A 17429-nucleotide genomic window follows, 5' to 3' on the forward strand; every position below is an offset into this window, starting at 1 on the left:
AATAATTAAAGCATAGTGATTAATCACAAAAACAATATGTAATTATATATGTGTTTTCCGATGGTCTTAGGCGACCCCTGTGAAAGGGTCGTTCGACCCCCAAAGAGGTCGCGACCCACAGGTTGAGAACCGCTGCTTTAAGCAGACTCACTGAGAGGTGGCATGTTCAGCATAATAAATCCAGACTCAGTTCTCACACCAGGGGCAGGCTTGGTACTATTGCCCACTACAGGGCAGGGAGTGGGACAGGAGAACAGGACCTTTCCCAGGCCCTCCCTATACTGGCCACGCCTGAAATTCCACAGGGAGATTCTCTACCTCTTGGTCCCATTTAAAGTTACCATTCTCCAAAGGAGTTGCTCCTGGTTTTGTTGTGGATGGTGAGGAGGGAGCATGCGGATACAGGGGGCCTGGGAGGATAGGGGTGGGGCTGGGGGGACAGAGATGAGGAGGAGGAACCAGAGAGAGGGTTGGTGATGACCCTGATGGCACAGGCCTACATGGGCCACAACTCTTAGCCCACTACATTCAACCCCAACCCACAGTGATTTTTACCAATTAATTCATAGAAGTTGGTCTCATTAACAACACTGTCATGCGCTGTATTTGTATAGTATCTTGGTCTTGTCTCTGTTGCCTATCTTTACCCTGAGAGAGGACAATGTTAAAATAGGCAGAGGAATGTATTCCATCAACATAATAAATTGAAAATCAGAGTCAAGAATCATGGACTTTGCTGCCAACAAGCTGTGTGTCCTTGGGAAACATCGCTTAATCTGGGTTTCCCAATTGTAAAATCAGGGGAGGTACTAAACCAGTGGTTCTCAACCTTCTGGCCCTTTAAATACAGTTCCTCACTTTGTGACCCAACCATAAAATTATTTTCGGTGCTACTACATATCTGTAATGTTGCTACTGTTATGAATCATGATGTAAATATCTGATATGCAGGATGGTCTTAGGCGACCCCTGTGAAAGGGTCGTTCGACCGCCAAAGAGGTCGCGACCCACAGGTTGAGAACGCTGTACTAAACCCTCTCACAGGTTTCATTTAACCCTGAACGATTTTTTAAAAGCTCTCTGTAAAGAACTGGAAACTGCCACAGATTTTAAGTAGCAGAGGACAGGAGTATCAATGGGAAGACTTTCTTTTTCATCTTTACACAAAAAGTTCAAAACGAATCCTGAGCTCAGAGCAGCAGCTACATCTGTGTTCACAGTTCCCTGTATCTGTGTGCCAGGAACACTGTGGGCACATGGAGTTGCTCACTATTCATATTTAAAAGTCAAATTGTACTTGTGTATTGGGTAACATTTATACATTAAAAAGCATCCAAAAGGATATGCAGAGAAAATCGCTGTCCTCAACTAGCGTCCCTCCCTTCCTCAGTTAGTTGGCCTGGGCCACCAGCTTTCCAATTCCCTGTGTATTTCTAGACTCATTATGTGTATACACAAGCATATTGGAATATTCTTTTTTTTTCTTATACAAGTGTTAGCATACTCTACACTTTCTTTTTTACTTTGTTTATTTCATTTAATAATATATCTTGGAAATTATTCCATATCAGTGCATACAGAACTGCCTTATTTTGTAATAATGTGTTTTTATTGATTTTAGAGAGAGAGTGGAAGGTAGAGAGAGAAAGAGAAAGAGAAAGAGAGAGAGACATCAGTTGGCTGCCTCCTGCAGGCCCCTTACTGGGGATTGAGCCCACAACCCAGGCATGTGCCCTGACTGAGAATCAAACCAACGACCTCTTGGTGCATGGGATGATGCTCAACCAACTGAGCCACACTGGCCAGAGAGAACTGCTTTATTTTTTAGTGCCTATTGCTATTAAAAATTTCATTGTATAGATACACTGTAACTAGATTTTTATTATTTTATTTTTTTTAGATTCTGATTGATGGGTATTTAGGTGGCTTCTAGTCTTTTGCTATCACAAGCAATGCTGCAAGGAATATAATAGGTGCTTATTAAATGTCTGTCTCCTTCATTCTTTATTTTAAAAAGTAACTTTATTGAGGCATATTTTACACAATGCATAAGTGTTCAATGATGTTTTTAGTAATTTTATCAAGGTGCACAACCATCACCATAGATCAGTTTTAGAACATTTTGACCACCCCAAAAATGTCCCTCATGTTTATTGATTCCTAATTAATGTTCTGTCCACTGCTGCCACCTCCAGCAACCACTAATCTACTTTGTGGCTCTATAGCTTTTTTGGACATCCTATATAATAAAAGCCTAATATGCTAAGTGTCCATTCAACTGTTCGACCAGTCGCTATGACATGCACTAACCACCAGGCGGCAGACGCTCTGACCAGTAGGTTAGCTTTCTGCTGCGGTTTGGCCGATCAGGACTGGGCAAGATGGGCTGGACATGCCCTGGAACCCTCCTGTGATCCCTCCTGGCCACCATCGTGCACCGGTGGGGTGTGGTCCCTCAGCCTGGCCTGTGCCCTCTCGCAATCCGGGCCCCCTCGGGGGATGTCAGAGAGCCAGTTTTGGCCCGATCCCCAAAGGCCAGGCCAAGGGACCCCACCGGGGCCTCTAGTTTTATATAAATGGAGTCATAACAAGTGGCATCTTGTGTCTGACTTCTTTCACTGACCATAGTAATGACAACGTTTTTGAGGTTTGTCCATGTTGGACCATGCATCCTAGTTTGTTTTCTTTTATTACTCCATGGCATTCCATTGTAGGGCTATACCATATTTTGTCTATTCACTAGTTAGGCATTCAGATGGTTTCCAATGGACCTTTAGGTTATTTCCAATTTTTGGTAATTATGAATAATCCTGCTAAGAGCATTTGCATGAAAGTCTTTGTGTGGTTAAATGGTTTCATTTCTCTTGGGTGGATGCCTAGGAATGGAATTTCTGGGTCTTTTGGTAAATTTATATTTAACATTTTAAGAATCTGCCAAACTGTTTTCCAAAGCGTCTGTGCCATTTTACATTCCCACCAGCCACGTTTAGGGTTGTTTTATTCATGTCCTCACCCGTTTGGCTGTTTGGCCGTCTATGTTATTATAGTCATGCTGAATGCTCTGTCCTTGTGGTTTAATTTGCTTTTCCATAATGACTAGTGATGGTGGGCATTGTTTTCTTGCCTCTGTTTCTCATATGCAACCCTAAAATCATACCCAAGATGAGCACAACGCTTGAGCTCCAATACCTGACCCTTCGCCCAGCCCTGGCACTTGCAGGCAGTGAGGAATTAGATTTGTTACATCAACCTACTGAAGTTCCCTTACACTTCCAAGTCACGGTCTGTGAAACGGGAAAGAACACCCACCTGTTCATTTACTAGTAGCTGTGAGGACTAAATGCCATGATGTTTCCCAAGTGCCCAGCCTCGGGGCTGACACATAGAAGACACCCCAGAAACCTTAGTTGTCTCTCCCCACCTGGTCTGCCTCCCTCCACCCCACCCCCCAACATTTCCAGAACCCATCTCGAGAGGGTACTTTCCCCTAACTAATATGGGACTGGTATTAAGTGGCAGTGGGTGTGGCACCCCAATCTATGGTAACTCAGATGGCAAAATCAGGAACCCAGATGCCATTGGATTAGGCTGGGTAATCAGACCTAATCCCTCCTGTCCCCAGTGAGATCACTCGACAGCTGGCTTTCCTGTCCCTCCAGGAGGGCTGGTTAGGTTATCTGTGTGGCCGAGGGCTCTTCCCTGGCTCCTTCAGTTGACAGCAGCCACGCTATCTGCGTGGGGCAGATTAGCCAAAATAAAACCTGGCTTCAGTGGAGAGTTTTAAATATTCAAAGACTTCTCCCATAACCTCTTACCTGTTCTCCCCCAGTTTGAGGCGAGGATATTTTTGTAATTTTGCTCATGTTAAACCCTAATCCCCGGATAGCTAATGCATGTAGTGCTTACTATGCTATTTGGAAGAGCTTTACACTTACTTGATTTTCCTAACAGCCAAATGAAGTCATTACTGCCACTATCTTAGTTTTGTAGATGAAGAAACTGAGGCAGAGAGGAGATAAGCTAGTAAGGGGCAGAGCTGAACCTGGGAATTTGGGTGCTTGGTTACCACAGCCTTCTGCTATTCTGTGAAGGGCCCTGCCCATTTTGGAGTATCTATCCAAATGTAATATGTGAATGCTACCCATGAGTAATTGCTATCCAGCAATTCAATTTCCTGGCATTTAGACCAGAGAACCACTTATGTGCCCAAGATGGCATGGACCACAGTGTTCTTTGAGACACAGTTGTCAGTCTATAAAACTCCAGCCAAGATCCACGTCATCAACACAAGAACAGACAGGTTAAGCGTGGTATTGCCGTGCCACGCAGCGCTGAGATCACCGAGCAGTTTTTACAAAATGATGCAACCTTTCTGGGTCGGCTTGACCTTGTCAGACTGCCAGAACATACTATTAAGTAAGATAAGCCGACTGCATGGCAAGAATATGCAGGTTAATGCCATACATACAACAACATTAATAAATATATACACTGAGTGGCCAGATTATTATGACCGGCCAGATTATTATGGCCACCCCATCAGTACAATGAAGTGAATTAGTTATGCAAATAATAATAATAATAATAATAAAAATAAAACCTTGAGAGTATTTGCTTAGGAAGTTTTCAGTATTCAGTATTTTTGTAAGTGTCAATGAAGTACTGATGGGGAGGTCATAATAATCTGGCCACTCAGTGTATTTAAAGGACTAGATCTGTCCGTGGAGAGAAAGATGCCCGAAAGGACAGCCAGCACCTCCTCTTGGGAAAGTCCTGTGATGAGGGTTAGTGCTTATGGGAGGCTTTACCTTTTATGTATTTTAAAGAATAGGAATGTACGCATTTAGGCTTTGTAAGATTCAAGATAAAACATTTTTAAAAGAAAGCAAACAGCTCAAAAACGCAAATCTTGTCTTCTTTGCGGTTTACGCGTTCTTTCGCCAAGGTTGTCCGTGAACCCCACTGCGGCCCCTTCTCCGAATGTCAGTAATCCTATACTGGTATCCAGCTCTAGCACAGAATGATAAATCTGTCTTCAAGGGTTCTCGCCTTCAGAGGAGCCACGAAACATGAAACACGCCTGACTTAACTGTTCTTTCCTTCATAGTCAGCGCCCCGCGCCTGCGGTGACTGAACCAACTAAGTGAGTCAACCGGTGTGTTCGTCAGTGTGGTCACCTGTGGGACATCGCTGTCAGGAAGCAGTCACCTGGGGAGGAGTCATCGATGCCGCATGAGGTCCTCAGTGTCACCTCAACTCTGGGCTGCCTGATTTGCCCTTTCTTCCCTCCATCCTTAGCGGTGGACCCTGAGAATGGGGATATGAGGAGTCATGTCTTGTAAATTATGATGACAGATGGCTGGTATACCAGGAGAGATTTTTAGACATTAATTGGCATATCACTTAAAAAAAAATCACTGTGGTAACCCACAGCAGAAAAGGCTGAAACAAATGAAGTCTTTCCTTGCAGCCTAATGATTGCCATCTTGAAAACCTATTACATGACAGGTTTTTCCTAGGCCACTGACATACATTATTCTAAGTCGTAGAACAGTATCATTATCTCTTTCTACAGATGAGGACACAGGCTCGGTACCTGGGCTAGGCAAGTGGCAGAGCTGCAGGTAGATTTGGCCACAGCAGGTGACAAAGCCTGGGTGTGGTCCTATGCTGCTTGCCAGTCAGGAGAGTTTTCCAGCCAGGAGAGCTCCCTCTCTGCCTCACCACCCACCTTGTCTGGGTAAGACTCCTAGGAGGGTGGAGAGCAGGGCATCATCCCTTTGCCGCAATGGCTATTTCTGAGGAAGCTGCAGATCAGCCACAGAAGGACTGAAGTACTGGTACCTGCTACATCACAGATGCACCTTGACAAGATGCCCAAGGACAGAAGCCAGCCACACAGGATCACATTTTATATGATTCTGTTAGTATAGAATGTCCAGGATAGGTGGGTCCATAGAGACATAAAGTAGATCAGTAGTTGCCCAGGGCTGGATGTGTGTTCCAGGGGAGGACGGGAAGATGGAGAGGGGGAAACTAAGGAGTGTAGGATTCCTTTTGAAGTGCTAAGAATGTTCTAAAATTGATTGTGGTGGTGGTTGCATAACTGAATATACTGAAAGCCATTGAATTGTACACTTCCAAGTGGGTGAATTATATGTGAATTACACCTCTTTAAAGTTGTTAGAAGAGAAGTTTTACAGATATATCAGCATCACTGCCCATCAACAGGTCAGATGAACTGGTGTTTCCAACTTGAAGCTGCACTTTAAAAAAAGATGAGTGCTAACATTTACTGAGCCTGCGCTTTTGTGCCAGGCACTGTACTAAGTGTTTTATAGGCGACAGCTCATTTAATGTTCACAGCAGCCTATGAAGCATCTACAACTAGCTCGCCTCCGTTTTACAGTGGAGGAGCCTGAGGCACAGAGAGGTTGTGACATGTCTATTGAGCTAAGTCAGGAGAAAATCCTGAACCCAGGGAGGCTGGCTCCGGACCGTTTAACAATTGTGCTAGGTCACCATTCAAAATGATAAATGGAAGTGTTTGAGGACGACAACTCCTGACTCCTGGTCCACTGCCCTTCTTGGATAATGAAGCCTGACTATGTGCCTTGTCCAAATCAATATACTAACTTGTGGATTCAAAATATATAAATTGCATATTCCTCATCTTTGGGAAATTTACTAGACCAGCAATAAATGCACAAAGTATCTTTATTTAGGGGATGATTCTAAATCTAACCCTCGCTGTCTTTTTATATCATTTCTCTCTCTCTCTCTCTCTCTCTCTCTCTCTCTCCCTCTCTCTACATTTATACGTTCCCCAACCCTTGTTCATATTTTATAGTGATTGAAGGACAGTAGATGAGATCGTGAATTCAAATTGCCTTCTAGTTGTGAAATACCATAAAAAATTTGAAATTGGATTTAGATTTCCTTCTTCCTCTCTTATGCTTATATTGAGCCCTGAAAGTTATTTGTTCAATAATCCGGAGAAATAACAACTTGTATCTCAAATCACACCCAGAGCTCCAGCTCAGACCTCAGAATGGGCTGAGTAAATGCATGGTGATAACAGGTGGCTTCTCTCTGCACGTGCTGTGCAGGGATGGACCCAATTTCCTCAGCAGCGGGAGGACAGCATGTCACCACCCATTTTCCTGGTTCTCTCTGCACTGTCAGACCCACACTTGCTCTGGCTTATTCCTTGATTCAACAATAACTCAATAACACTCTCCAAGTTTAAACATTTTCATTCTTGTGCAAGATGGCTAGCATGAACATTGCCCTTTTGAGTTGTTTTTAGATACTTCTTTCAACCTTGTTAAGAACAACTTTCCCATTAGATATCCCTATGACTTTTAACTAAATACAAATACATGTCAATTGTGACCTGTTCATACCTATTAGAACCTTCCAATCCTCAACAATCGAGCGTACCTGTCACTTAATCTGGGATGGAGGGGTCTACTTGCCACCCTGCAGATGGATTTTCTTCCTCTTCTGTGCAACCAATTTACTGTCTACATCGAGAGGGGCCTATGATGCTTTTAAATATAACACATGAATGAGCCAGGAACCCCCTGAGGTCCAATCTCAGCATGGTTGCATTTAAAATGTCCTATAACAACAAATAACTGGAAATGCAATTCAAGTCTTTGTTAAAGAATGTCAAAAGGATCCAATTCATCACCACAGACCAAAATGTCTCAAAATTCTCCTTTTAATCTCACTGGCTCCATCTTCCCCACATATCCCTGCAGCCCTCAAACTTCCCTTGCAGCCCACGGGCTCTGTCCCACACCCAAGTGGTTTTTTCCTTTTTGATGCTAATATACAACTTCTTCAACTTACAGCGTTTTCTACCCTTTTCATGGGTTGGTTAAACCTCAGCTCCTGCACACACTCTTCCTGAGAAAGGAAGTGTATTCTCCTAAATTAAAAATTTTAACCCTGATATTCAGAGACCTTTCAGGTTTCACATAGGGAATGAACAACACACCTGGCGACCAATCAGATGTTATGGTCGACTTGTAGCAATGAAAGCGTGCTTGTGGGAAAACACTGTCATCGCCCTCCGGGGGCACCTGTCTAGTGCTCTTGTGGGCAGTACTTTCCCAATTTCAGAACACCTCCCACCTGGAGATTCCTTTGCATTTAATCAGCTCTTCTTTTTGGAGGCAAATATGCACTTTTTGAGTCTAATATGGAGAGACTTGGAGGAGAGAAAGAAAAATGAGAGGAGGTGGCCCCAGCTGTGGCTCATGAGTGTCTTCCCTGTCCATCTGGGCTCTGGCTGTCCTGCCATCCTCTAGGACTGGGGGTTCTCAACCAGGGCTGCCCTTCCCTGGGGACATCGACAATGTCTGCAGACATTTTTGATTGTCACCACTTGGCATCCAGTGGGTTGAAGCCAGGACAGACCCCACAACAAAGTGCCGGGCCCACATGCCAGCAGTGCTGTGGTGAGAAAGCCTGTCTGAGTGTCACCAGTGAAGGGGGCTCTTGCCCCCTCCCCGCAAGATAGCAATCAAGAGAGGAGACTAAACAGATTTAAAAATAGAGGCTTACTGCCCAGCCGGCGTGGCTCAGTGGTTGAGCGTTGACCTATGAACCAGGAGGTCATGGTTGGATTCCTGGTCGGGGCACATGCCTGGGTTGTGGGCTTGATCCCCAGTATAGGGCATGCAGGAGGCAGCCAATCAATAATTCTCATTGTTGATGTTTCTGTCTCTCTCTCACTCTCTCTTCCTCTCTGAAATCAATAAAAATATATTTTTAAAAAAAAGGTTTACTGAAAACAAGGTGGAGGGACAGGAGGAAGGGAGGAGCTTGATGAATCAAGAGAGCGCACTCTAACGAAAGCCTGGCTTCCAGAACTGCGGCTGTACTGGCTTATATAGGGCTGGGTTCACACGGGCGCAGAGGGCGCTCTTTGCTTTCCAGGTTCCACTGGCGTGAGCGCCAATCCCAGCCTTGGATAAGCCCGGGAGCAGCGCCACGCTCCTTCTCCTTCTCCATTTCTCTAACTCCTGGGAAAGTCAGACGAGTCCCCAAACAAATGGTGATGCTGGGCACCTTTATTTTTCAGATCCACGTGGCATGAGAGGATGACGGACTCAGGAGGGCCTCAGAGGCGCACACTGTGTTTCTTATCCATGCTGCTCTCCCAGAAGGTTCCTGAGAAGTCAGACACCGTGCTTCGCTGCATAATATCTGGTAACCATCACTAGCCGATCGCCCTCTGACACTTATCTCCCTGCCAATCGGGTTCTTTGGCCCACAAAGGCATGACTAAAAAAACATCACCTGGGAAAATTACCTGGGAAGTTTATTCCAAGTAGCCAGTTGAGCAATTAAACCTATGATTTTTTTCCCCCTAAAAGATTTCACTTCCTGGACACATTTAGTGATCATCACTTCATGTTGTGGTTCTTGGCTAGGCAGCTTCCACACTGGTTGTTTTTCCAGATACTCCTCCCTTGATTTCCTGTGGCCCATGGGAGTGTGTGAATAACCTTACCTCAGACCGTTTATTGACCCCTTCTTCCATTGTTCTTTTATTGCTATCCCCAAACTGGCTAAATTCTTGTCCCCACTGCTTACCTTCTTCGGGTGTGCTAGTCAGCAGTGAAAAGGTTAACACCAGGGAGAGGTGCCCAGTGGAAGAAAAGGAGGGGCCCGGAATTCCTCCTGGGCCAGAGAATAAATAGCCCAGAACTGACTCAGAATTTGTACACCCCCCCCCCCACACACACACACGTGGAAAGGATTGATGAAAAGAGTGTAGAAGAATAATTGGGTAGGAAAGTGGAATCTTGTACCTGGTGCACTGTTTTCTTTCTTTCTTTCTTGGATTATGGCTCTACCCTCAAAAACATGGAGGCCCCAGTGGTGTTTTGTGAGGACAAACAGAAAATTCTTCTCCCCCTGATCCCTTCTTCTAAGTCCGGAGAGTGGGGCCAGCCTCTGAAATGGAGGCACTTCCTTAGCCAGAGTCCTAGCAGAGTCTGGTCTCTGCCTGGACGCTGGAGTGTAGGATGTGCCCTCAGCCTCTCCAAGCCCAGAGCTGGGCCCCATTCTTTCTTGGGGTGTATCCATAGCCATTCAGATAGAGGGACAGGCACAGCTCCACTCCTGAGCTTCAGAACAGGGCCCTCTTGTCTCCCCAGAAAGCCCCAGTGTTTGGACATACCCTATTACTGGCACCCCCCGCCCCAACCACCACTCACCCCGTCGCTGCCACACACACACACACATTAGCTAAGTTCTTGTGAAAAGTTGGAGGTGAGTCTCAATCTGTGGCCTGCAGGTAGGTTTTAAAAACAAAGGTAGGATTTTGGGGAAGTTTCCAGCAAACAGAGGGAGAAAAGAGAACCACCCACAAGGTACAATTCACTGTGCAAGTCTCATTTCTGGCTGATTGCTCAGATCTGTATCGCACAAAGGGAAACAAACCGTCAGCCACGAAGCAGCTGGAGGTCTGATCAGTCTGAATGGAACACCGGAGCCCCAGAGAGCACAACGAGTGCCCCGGACCCAGCTCATGCATACTTTACTTACTTTCTTCGAAAAAGTCACGCACACACACAAAAAGAGCAATTCAATGCGCCCTAAAAAGGAATAGAATAAAACAGACTCAAAGGGAGACAGAGGCTGATAGGAACAGGTGAAAATGAGTTATGGCCAGCAACCTCTTTGATGGCTTCTCAGGGAAGCTCATTTTTGGTGGTTTAGTCATTTGTCTGAAAGAGATCCAGCCACACACTGCGGATGAAGTACGAGTCCTTGCATGCAGGTCTGTCTGCTCCTGGCTCCAGAGACTGATTATTCAGGCGCCTGCCTGGAGGCGGAGGCAAAGAGGAACACCCGCAGTTGCCACTCAGCACATTCATGGTGTTGGCACGGAGGTAGTCCTGCCAGGAGACCCCAAGTTAGATGAGACATGGACAGGGAGAGAGGGCGGGCTCTGAGCAGTCCCAGGTATCTCCAAGGTACGGGTCTCAGAAGAACATAGAGTCCTTCTCTTAGTGGTGTCTGGGGTTGCTTGCCAAAAGTCATGAGATAAATAAGACAGAAAATATAAGACTGTTCCTAGGATGGACTGAGAAAGGTGTATTTTTCCAAATACCAGACTTTCCTCCCGTGCCTATAGCACATTCCAATTCACTTCTTTTTTAAATTTAAAGTCTTTATTGTTTAAAGTATTACATGAGTGTCCTTTTCTCCCATTGACCTCTTCTTCTCTGCTCCCAGCCCCTAGCACATGCCTCACCCCCCTACTGTCTGTGTCCATTGCTTATGCTCATATGCATACAAGTCGTTCCGTTGATCTCTTACATCTATGTTCATAGCAGCACAATTTACAATAGCTAGGATTTGGAAACAGCCTTAGTCCCCTAGCACGCCTCATCCCCCTACTGTCTGTGTCCATTGCTTATGCTCATATGCATACAAGTCGTTCCGTTGATCTCTTACATCTATGTTCATAGCAGCACAATTTACAATAGCTAGGATTTGGAAACAGCCTTAGTGCCCATCAGCAGATGAGTGGATTAGAATGTGGTACATCTACACAATGGAATACTACGCTGCTGTAAAAAAAGAAGGAATTCTTACCATTTCCAATTCCTTTTCAATGACATGGAGGCTACCAAGAAAGCTCTTTGGGACACACTAGAAATTCCTGACCCATCACAAGGTGGGGTGGGGGGGAATCCCAAGGTGTGAATGGAATTCCTGGGGCTTTACCAGATTAACCTACTCACATGTCCTTCAGTTAATGATCACCAGGGAGGATAAAGGCCTTCTGAGGGAGAAAGCGTAGGTCACTTTCTGTGGTGACATCAGTCACATATGCACAGTACTGGCCTGGGAAACCTACATTCCAGACTCCTTCATCCTCAGAAAGACACGGCACTTGCTAATCCACTTCATTCTTCTCTCTTTTGTACCATAACTTACAATCAGCTCTAAGTGCTGTTAATGTATAACTTTGAGAAAGATAAAGTGACTCCCAAGCAAATATGAAATTAACATTTCAAAGATTTTTTTCAACTCTTTAAATAAAAAGGGAACCAGAAAGTATTGGGGCCTGATCAGAGAACATTTGAAGAATTACGTATTAGTAGACAATTTAGTAAAGGAACATTAGGCTAGGATTGCTGGGTTAGGTAAAACAGTGGCTAATGTCCTATCGGGGCAATAAGCCATAACTTAGGGAGTTAACTTTTCTGCCAGACACAGAGACTATTTGCAACTCTATTGGACAAAAATCTACAAGTTTACATGTAAATTCACTAAAGGGGGAATTTTAATCAATAGTAATTATTGAGTGGAACTAAGTACATTCCCCTAGATAATTCTTCAATGGACCTCTGCTCCCATATGACATTGAAAGAAGATATTATCCATGTTTTGCCTTATTTCTAAGTTTTAGATAATTTTTCATAATAGTTTCTTGAAATTAGAGACAGCATTTTCCATTCTGTATGCCCCATCCCCACCCCAGCACAGCCCCAGGGTAGGCAGATAACATGCTTATTACCCTTTCTTGTTCATAGCTTTATGAGGTTTTTTTTTTTTGTAAAATTACTTAATTTAATAAGAATGTTCTTTTTCTGTATCATCAGGTCAGCCCAAGCCAGAGGTAACATGGTATAAAAATGGTCAAACCATAGAAGAGGGCGACATTATTTCCAGTTATGAATTCTTCGAGAATCAGTATATCCATTTGTTACATCTCTATGGGTAAGTGGATGAGCCTCTGTGGACTGTCTACTAAGATCCCGGTATCCTGTCATGTGCTGGTTACCAAAAGACGGGCTCCTGTTTGCTTTTTGAGTCTCAGTTAGATGCTATTGGCAGGCATCAGCCTAGGCATCCGGCAACGAGTCAATGAGGATCCACCTGGTAATTGATCATATCCTTCTATTTGCTGCCATTGATGGAATCACAACTTTATCTAGAATTTTATTCAAGGTGGTCCAGCCATTTTCATTCATTAAACGAGCTTTTCATTTAATCTTCTCTCTGGAAAGTTAAGAAGCACAATAGGATTTCAGCATTGTCATCCAGTCTTTCTTGTATAAGAACGGAAGGAAGAAGTGGCTGACCAGGATCCCACAGCAAATTGGTGATGGAATTATTCTAGGAAGCAGCATGGTCCAGCACAGTGGTTTCTAATTCCATTTTGTTCCCCCTAGTAAAAGTTGGATGAAATCAGGAAGGCCCACATGTGAAGTAGAGAAAATGAGAACTTCTCTGCTTGAAGCTGGGTGGGTGTCTGTGTTCTTGGTCCCCATTGCTACCGAATTGGTCTTGATGTCCCTTATGGGGGCTGAGGAGCCTGAGGTTCTGCAGAGCATGCTATGACAATGACGGGCAGGCACGGTCACGTGCCAGTAGCCTTGGATCTGAGAATAACAAAGTAAGGCTTGGGTCTGAATTCTGGCTCCACCATTTTCTGGCTGGGTGATGTTGGCCAGTTATTTACCCTCCCCAAGTCTCAATTTCTCCAAATAAAAGGGTGGCTAAGAAAATGAAATGATGTAATGCTCATAAAAGGTTTGTTACGTAGTAGTAATTCAATAAACACTAGCTTTCTTATCTCCCTATCTACTCTTTTGTTTCAAAGTAAGATCAGAGGTCATGGTTGAAATGCTTGACTCAACTGGCTTACAGTGTATCTGACCTTATATCCAAAACATCTATTTATTCATCTAATGTTTAATTTTAATAATATTCATAAAGCAGTTATTCTATGGCAGGAATGTTGCTTAATTTTAGGGGTAGAGATGAACAACAACAACATTGTCCACACCCTCATACAACTTCAAGTTCAGCATGGAAGACAAGTGGTGAACAAATCACGCCACCTTCCCCTCTCACTTCAATATACCAGGAGGTAGCCCAGCTGCCATGAGCTGCCCTTTCATCCATAGATTGGATTTTCCTGCTTCTTCCTTCCAATTTTGCCAAGGCCTTCCCCTCTCTCTTCACCCCCTTCAACTTGGAGTCCACCTCCATGGTTCACAGGCAATTTTAGTCACCCACGGATCTGTCCAGCCTCAAACATCTCCTCTCCTTTCCACAGGCCACCTTTTGGGTGCTTATTTACTGTCAGGAGTGATGGACAGTTCAGTAGACTGTGGGCCTCTTAGGGGCAGGAATCCTCTCTGTTTCACACCAACGCACAGTGCTCGTAAAAGGCTTGTTGTGTAGAAGTAGTTCAAAAAACACTAGCTTTTTCATCTCTTGAAGTTTGTCTTCGGGTCATTAAATGTGTTCCTAGATACTTCAAAGCTGTGTCTATATTCCTCAAGGGCATTTTCCGGTTTAACAATTAATCTGCAGTCCTGCTCAGAGGCCAAGAACCCATTGCCTTATTTTTGGGCCTGCTGATCCTCACTCCTCATACCACTCCCATCTTGTGAAACTGTGTACTTGAGCCAATGAGCGGCTTGGAGATGGATCAGTGCTGTTGGGACCTCTGCGTTTCCACAGGTCCGGTGTGCTGCGCAGGCAAGAAGAATGGAAAGCCAAGAAAACATTCCAAGGGAGGGAAACATCAATAACAGTGTGTTTTGCCCTGTAGAGTGAAAAAATTTTTTTTCCGAAAGTTGTGGGTGTTGGGAGGAAGGGAGGAAAATGCAAATAGATGTTTTCTACCTCATAGTGAAAGCAGGCTGCGAGACGCACATACAAATGAGGAACTGTGTTCTTGATGAACACAATTTAAAGAAAGGCAGCAGAGTGACAGATAAAAATCTGTCCAGGAACCCACACCTAGAGAGAGACTCCTCTCCGCAGCAGGGAGGCCTCTTCTGACGGTCACAATCGAGTCCCGCTGTGCTGAGAGGAGCACAGATTACAAGTGGGGCCGCAGGGAGGGCGAAGCAGCCCCTGGCTCTCCTTCAGCTCGGCCCTGGTGGGGACGAAGGCCAAAAGCAATGCCCGGTCCTGCAGGGCAGTCAGTCCCTGGCTGGATACAGGGAGGGCTCCTGGAGGCTGAGCAGCCTGAAGGAGAGAGAGGAGATGGGGGGCAGGTGGGGCTGGGCCCAGAGGGCCCCATGTGCCACAGTTAAGGAGCCTGTCCCTTTCTCCTGAAAACATGCCCAGCCTGTGGAGGGGTTTGGGAGCAGCAGTGAGTCATGGATGGGAAGGTTTGCCTTTTTAGACCATCCCTCTGATGGTAGTGTGAGATCAGATTGGAGGGTGAGCCTGAACCAAGACAGCAGGAGGAGGGATCGAGGTCAAGCACAAGAGACGTTAGGCGGTAGAAGACCTTCCCTTCTCCAGCATTTCCCACAATTCCAAATTCCTCTCCCTTTCCTCCTGCTCACGTGCTGTGTGGTGGTCAGATGGAGCAGCTGACCACTCTCACCAGCGTCAGGCCCAGTTCTGCGTGCCCATTCTGATACCTTCGCCTGAAACATGCCCCCTCTCCCAGTCCATTCTCCAACCCTCCTGAGCACAGGCACACAGATCCCAGGGCTTCGTGGACCAATCCCTGGCCCCTGAAAATGTTACTTTTTCCTGATACTTACTGTCTCACTGCTATTACCGCCTCAGAGGAATCGTCCCAAAGCATCTTCTATGAAATACTTCAGCATTTACTCATATAATTTTTCTTTATAATTCTTTATTTTGGGTTTCTGTCTGTGTTCCCAATAAACTGAAAGCTCCCTGAGGCCACTGTCTCCCCAGTACCTCGAGCGACTGGCACATAGCATGTGTTCAATAAACATTGGTTGCATTAAGTTAGTGACTTCTGTTTCGTTTATGTCCTCTCTTTGTTAGAATGACAACTTGTGGGGGCAGGGACTGGGATTTCTATTATTTTGTAACCCCACAGCCTCATGTGTTTGGAAATAATAAAATTCCTCAAAGGCCACACTCTTCATGTCTTCCACTTATTAGCTGAGTGGTTGTAAGCAAGTTAATTACCTTCTCTATGCTTCAGTTTCTTCCTCAGTAAAATAAGTTTTTGTGATTTAAATGAGATTATTCATGCATAATGGTTGGCAAAGTGTGCATGTTAGCCTGTGACAAATATTGTTATTGGTTAGTAGTTAATATCATTAAAAATATATTTTTATTGATTTCAGAGAGGAAGGGAGAGGGAAAAGGAGAGATAGAAACATCAGTGATGAGAATCATCAATCAGATGCCTCCTGCATGCGCTCCACTGGGGATCGAGCCTGCAACCGGGGCATGTGCCCTGACCAGGAATGGAACTGTGACCTCCTGGTTCATAGGTTGATGCTCAACCACTGAGCCACACCAGCCGGCGGTAGTTAATATCATTTTACTGCCCACTCTCTGAAAGCATTTTGTTCCCAGAATTACTCTGAAAGAATTACTGTGTCCCAGCGTATAATACCAGCTGTATTTAGAACCTGAATGTTTTTATGTGGCTAGTGTTGAAAAGTGTCAGTATCAGTGGAGAACTTTCAAAGGCAAGAAGGAAATGGATATTCAATAGGACAGCTGTAACCTAGACACAAGTATGGAAGCTGTTTAGTCACATGCGTTTGTATCTGAAACCCTGTTTGGATGGCTTTTGGAAGGTGGAACCTGTGACTTCAGTGAAGTCTTGGCCTGCTCAGTTATTCCTCACATCTGGGTGGATAGACCCCAGGAGTCTGTCATACATACCCGAGGCCACTCTGGTTTGTAGTGGGCAAAGAGTTTATAAGTGCCTATTGTCTGAGCCAAAGACCTTGGCCCCTGGGCCATCATCCTCTTTCTATACTCGATCACCCAGGCATCTAAAAAACATGAGTAGTTGGTGGTGAGTGAGGCTGGGCAAATGAGTGTAGATGAATCAGTTAAAAATACCTCCAATTCTTGCTCAAGGTAGGACTGTCACCATCAAGTTCACTTATAAAGGACAGGAAATTATTTCTGCCAGTGAGAGCAAGGATCTGAAGCCAAGTTGTCTGGATTTAAATCCCTAATTTACCTCTTATGTGCTATATCATCTTGGTGATAGATCATTCTCTCCCATCATTAATGTTTCTATCTCTCCTTTTCCCTCTCCCTTCCTCTCTGAAATCAATAAAAAAATATATATTTAAAAATGATATTAACTACTAACCAATAACAAGTCACTTAACCTCTCTGTTTCTCAGTTTCCTCATCTGCAAAATGGGGATAATGATAGTATCCACTTTATAGGGATGGTGTGGGGATTAAGCTAACACAGGCAAAGGATTTAGAATACTCTATTAATAATATTGTTTTGCATTTAACTGATTAGAAATAGTACTATTTGGAAGTAAGAAAGGTAGTTTAGTTTGGCAACATTCTCCTTTGCTATTTCCCTCTTGGAAGATAAAATATAATTAACGTGTTGGATCAAGGAATCATTGGGTAGAAATAAAGATGACTGAATCTTGCTGTGTGTTGGCATTTCACCCAAG

General features: G+C 44.6%; 1 long non-coding RNA gene across 1 annotated transcript in view; it reads left to right on the forward strand.

Annotated features, from left to right (window-relative positions):
- The window catches only part of LOC107183204, a 20244-nt gene extending 6631 nt beyond the window's left edge, over window positions 1–13613 (forward strand). The window contains exons 2-3 of the long non-coding RNA XR_001513990.1: window positions 9095–9222; window positions 12636–13613. This is a non-coding gene — a long non-coding RNA (uncharacterized LOC107183204). The remainder of the gene's footprint in view (window positions 1–9094; window positions 9223–12635) is intronic.
- Window positions 13614–17429: the final 3816 nt, after the last annotated feature.

Source organism: Myotis davidii, unplaced genomic scaffold (assembly GCF_000327345.1).
Source record: "Myotis davidii unplaced genomic scaffold, ASM32734v1 scaffold38, whole genome shotgun sequence".
Lineage (NCBI taxonomy): Eukaryota > Metazoa > Chordata > Mammalia > Chiroptera > Vespertilionidae > Myotis > Myotis davidii.